We start from the raw sequence: 5,000 nt of genomic DNA on the forward strand, positions 1-5,000 counted from the left end.
TCAACTGATCACCATCTGGTGGTGAGTTGGCTCCGATGGTGGGGGAAGATGCCGGTCCGACCTGGCAGACCCAAACGTATTGTGAGGGTTTGCTGGGAACGTCTGGCAGAATCCCCTGTCAGAAGGAGTTTCAACTCCCACCTCCGGCAGAACTTTTCCCACGTCCCGGGGGAGGCGGGGGACATCGAGTCCGAGTGGACCATGTTTCGTGCCTCCATTGTTGAGGCGGCCGATCGGAGCTGCGGCCGCAAGGTGGTCGGTGCCTGTCGTGGCGGCAATCCCCGAACCCGCTGGTGGACACCAGCGGTAAGGGATGCTGTCCAGCTGAAGAAGGAGTCCTATCGGGCCTTTTTGGCCTGCGGGACCCCGGAGGCAGCTGACGGGTACCGGCAGGCCAAGCGGAATGCGGCTCTGGCGGTTGCTGAGGCAAAAACCCGGGTGTGGGAGGAGTTCGGGGAGGCCATGGAAAATGACTTCCGGACGGCTTCGAGGAAATTCTGGTCCACCATCCGGCGTCTCAGGAGGGGGAAGCAGTGCACCATTAACACTGTTTATAGTGGAGATGGGGTGCTGCTGACCTCAACTCGGGACGTTGTGGGTCGGTGGGGAGAGTACTTCGAAGACCTCCTCAATTCCACCGACACGCCTTCCACTGAGGAAGCAGAGCCTGGAGACTCTGAGGTGGGCTCTCCTATCTCTGGGGTTGAAGTCACCGAGGTAGTCAAAAAGCTCCTCGGTGGCAGAGCCCCGGGGGTGGATGAGATCCGCCCGGAGTTCATAAAGGCTCTGGATGTTGAGGGGCTGTCATGGTTGACACGTCTCTTCAACATCGCGTGGACATCGGGGACAGTGCCTCTGGATTGGCAGACCGGGGTGGTGGTCCCCCTTTTTAAGAAGGGGGACCGGAGGGTGTGCTCCAATTACAGAGGGATCACACTCCTCAGCCTCCCCGGCAAGGTCTATTCAGGGGTGCTGGAGAGGAGGGTCCGTCGGAAGGTCGAATCCCGGATTCAGGAGGAGCAATGTGGTTTTCGTCCTGGCCGTGGAACAGTGGACCAGCTCTACACCCTCAGCAGGGTCCTCGAGGGTGCATGGGAGTTTGCCCAACCGGTCTACATGTGTTTTGTGGACTTGGAGAAGGCGTTCGACCGTGTCCCTCGGGGAGTTCTGTGGGGGGTGCTTCGGGAGTACGGGGTACCGAGCCCCCTGATAAGGGCTGTCCGGTCCCTGTACCACCGATGCCAGAGTTTGGTCCGAATTGCCGGCAGTAAGTCGGATTCGTTTCCTGTGGGCGTTGGACTCCGCCAAGGCTGCCCTTTGTCACCGATTCTGTTCATAACCTTTATGGACAGAATTTCTAGGCGCAGCCGAGGTGTCGAGGGGGTCCGGTTTGGTGGCCTCAGTATTGCATCTCTGCTTTTTGCAGATGATGTAGTACTGTTGGCTTCTTCAAGCCGCGATCTCCAACTCTCGCTGGAGCGGTTCGCAGCCGAGTGTGAAACGGTCGGAATGAAGATCAGCACCTCCAAATTTGAGACCATGGTCCTCAGTCGGAAAAGGGTGGCGTGCCCTCTCCAGGTCGGGGATGAGATTCTGCCCCAAGTGGAGGAGTTCAAGTATCTTGGGGTCTTGTTCACGAGTGAGGGTAAGATGGAACGGGAGATCGACAGGCGGATCGGTGCAGCGTCTGCTGTGATGCGGACCCTGTATCGGTCTGTCGTGGTGAAGAAGGAGCTTAGCCGAAAGGCGAAGCTCTCAATTTACCGGTCGATCTACGTTCCTACTCTCACCTATGGTCATGAGCTGTGGGTCATGACCGAAAGAACAAGATCTCGGATACAAGCGGCCGAAATGGGTTTCCTTCGCAGGGTGTCTGGGCTCTCCCTTAGAGATAGGGTGAGAAGTTCGGCCATCCGGGGGGGACTCAGAGTCGAGCCGCTGCTCCTCCGCGTCGAGAGGAGCCAGTTGAGGTGGCTCGGGCATCTGATTAGGATGCCTCCTGGACGCCTCCCTGGTGAGGTGTTCCGGGCATGTCCCACCGGCAGGAGACCCCGAGGACGACCCAGAACACGCTGGAGAGACTATGTCTCCCGGCTTGCCTGGGAACGCCTTGGGATCCTTCCGGAAGAGCTGGAGGATGTTGCTGGGGAGAGGGAAGTCTGGGTTTCCCTGCTGAAGCTGCTGCCTCCGCGACCCGACTTCGGATAAGCGGGAGATAATGGATGGATGGATGGATGGGTCAGGATAGCCTGGTTGTGAGCAAGCTGCTACAGAAGCTGAAAGAGAGATTTTGCGATTGAGGAGAAGAGGAGGGCTTTTGCGTCAGGCAACATAGAGGAGCGGAGGACTGTGCAGCGCCAGCTGAGGAGGAGGATCAGAGAGGGGAAAAGGTCCTACAAGAAGAGGATGGAGGAGCAGCTGCTGCAGAATAACGCCAGGGGAGTCTGGAGGGGCCTGAAGACCATCTCAGGCCACGGACAACCCAAGACCCGGACTGGGGGGGACCTGCAGTGGGCAAATGAGCTAAATCTCTTTTTCAATAGGTTCGATCAGATGCCTGCCTCCACTCAGTCTCTCCTGCTGCAGTCTCCACCTACTCCTCCTGCTGGGCGTGTCACCCCCTCCCCTCTTTTCTCCACAGACTCCAGCTCCCAGCTACACCAGATAGCCACCACTCCTTCCTGTCCAGCCTTGGCCTTCACAACATCTCAGGTGAGGAACCAGCTGAAGAAGATGAAGGCGAGGAAGGCAGCGGGTCCAGATGGCATCAGCCCCCAGCTCCTCAAATCCTGCGCAGACCAGCTGTGTGGAATTGTCCAGCACATGTTCAACCTGAGCCTGAAGCTGGGCAGGGTCCCCCAGCTATGGAAAACATCCTGCCTGGTCCCGGTGCCAAAGACCCCCCACCCGAAGGAGCTCAACAGCTTCAGACCGGTGGCGCTGACGTCTCACCTGATGAAGACCCTGGAGAGACTGGTCCTTGTCCACCTGCGCCCCCTGGTGAGCTCCTCAATGGACCCACTCCAGTTCGCATACCAGCCTGGCATCAGTGTGGATGATGCCATCATCTACCTCCTCCACACTTCACTCTCCCACCTGGAGAAGGCGGGGAGCACTGTGAGGATCATGTTCTTTGATTTCTCCAGTGCTTTCAACACCATCCAGCCCACCCTACTGGGAGACAAGCTGGAGCGGGCGGGGGTGGCGCACCACCTCACCACATGGATCCAGGACTACCTCACAAACCGGCCACAGTATGTGAGGACACAGGACTGTGTGTCTGACGTGCTCCTCTGCAGCACGGGGGCCCCACAGGGAACTGTCTTGGCTCCCTTCCTGTTCACCCTCTACACCTCGGACTTCAACTACAACACCCCTACCTGTCACCTGCAGAAGTTCTCTGACGACTCTGCGATTGTCGGCCTCATCACAGGCGGAGATGATCGGGAGTACAGAGAACTTACTCAGGGTTTTGTGGAGTGGTGCCAGCAGAACCGCCTCCTGATCAATGCGGGGAAATCCAAAGAAATGGTGGTGGATTTCGGTAGGCGCCAGCACTCTTCACCTGCACCAGTGAACATCCGGGGAACAGATGTTGAGAGAGTCTCAACTTACAAGTACCTGGGTGTTCATCTGAACAATAAACTGGACTGGTGCGACAACACAGACGCCCTCTATAGGAAGAGTCAGAGCAGACTCTTCCTACTCAGGAGACTGAGGTCTTTTGGGGTTCAGGGGACACTCCTCAGGAACTTTTATGACTCGGTGGTTGCATCGGTCATCTTCCAGGGAGTGGTCACCTGGGCAGGCGGCGTCTCGGCCCGGGACAAGAAGCGGCTGGACAAACTGGTCAAGAGGGCCGGCTCTGTCCTGGGCTGCTCCCTGGACTCTGTGGACTCGGTGGGGGACAGGAGGATGTTGGCCAAGCTGTCATCAATGCTGGGCAACCCGGACCACCCCCTCCAGGGCACCCTAACAGCACTCCACAGCACCTTCAGTGACAGACTGTTACACCCTCGCTGTGCAAAGGAGAGATTCCGCCGTTCCTTCTTGCCTGCTGCTGTCAGACTCTTTAACAAGAACATTGTGTAGTCTCTACAAACTGGCGGTCATTAGTGCAATTGTGCAGTCCTGCACCTGAGCTCGTATCGTGCAATACCCAATATTCCCCACTACTGTAATACCGTGCAATACTCAACATTCCCCACTACTGTTAGTCTAGTTTTATTTTTATCCAATGCTGTTCCTTACATTTCACTACAGCACTGCAGCACTGTCACTTAGAGTATTTTTTCCTCTGTACTATGTACAGGCCGAAATGAGTGTTCCTCATATTTTTTATGTAGATGTAGGTTGGTGTGTATACACATGTGTATATACACATGTTACTGCGTATATCTACATAGGTTTGATTCTAAATGTTTGCCGTCAATGTTATACATTAATGGCCACATTATGCCGCCGCCCCTGTGTGACCTATATCTTTGCTACTGTAACAATGAAAATTTCCCCACTGTGGGATCAATAAAGGCATTCTTATTCTTATTCTTATTCTTATTCAAAAGCTTACAGCACCTGGTATTCCCAGGCAGTTTCCCATCCAAGTACTAACCAGGCCCAACCCTGCTAAGCTATCGAAATCAGATGAGATCGGGCGTTTTCAGGGTAGTATGGCCGTAAGCTGTAGTGAGGCCTAAAAATATTTTTTTTATTGAAGACGCACACCCCAAATTGAGGGTGGGGGGCCAAGCATTTTGTATTTGTTCTATTTTATTTCCTCCACTATTTTTCCACAGGCAAGGGCTGTTAGCATTTTCAGCTGTCAGTCTGTCAGGATAGCATGTGGTTTGCTTCTACCAAGCAGCTACAGTACTTGACGTCCGTTGTAAAAGTTTGCTTTTGTGAGTGAATTCGGGGGAAAAAGATGTTGGTATTTTTTGTATTTGCTTTGAACCTCAGTTTTTCCACAAGTAAGGGGACAGTTCTAAATTTCAGCTGTC

At 54.8% G+C, this 5,000-nt stretch overlaps 1 pseudogene; it reads right to left on the reverse strand.

Moving 5' to 3' along the window:
• Positions 1–4,563: 4,563 nt before the first annotated feature.
• On the reverse strand, positions 4,564–4,682 carry LOC147130777 (5S ribosomal RNA; annotated as a pseudogene).
• Positions 4,683–5,000: the final 318 nt, after the last annotated feature.

This window comes from Filicampus tigris, chromosome 19 (assembly GCF_054856515.1).
Source record: "Filicampus tigris isolate MCC_2025a chromosome 19, RoL_Ftig_1.0, whole genome shotgun sequence".
Lineage (NCBI taxonomy): Eukaryota > Metazoa > Chordata > Actinopteri > Syngnathiformes > Syngnathidae > Filicampus > Filicampus tigris.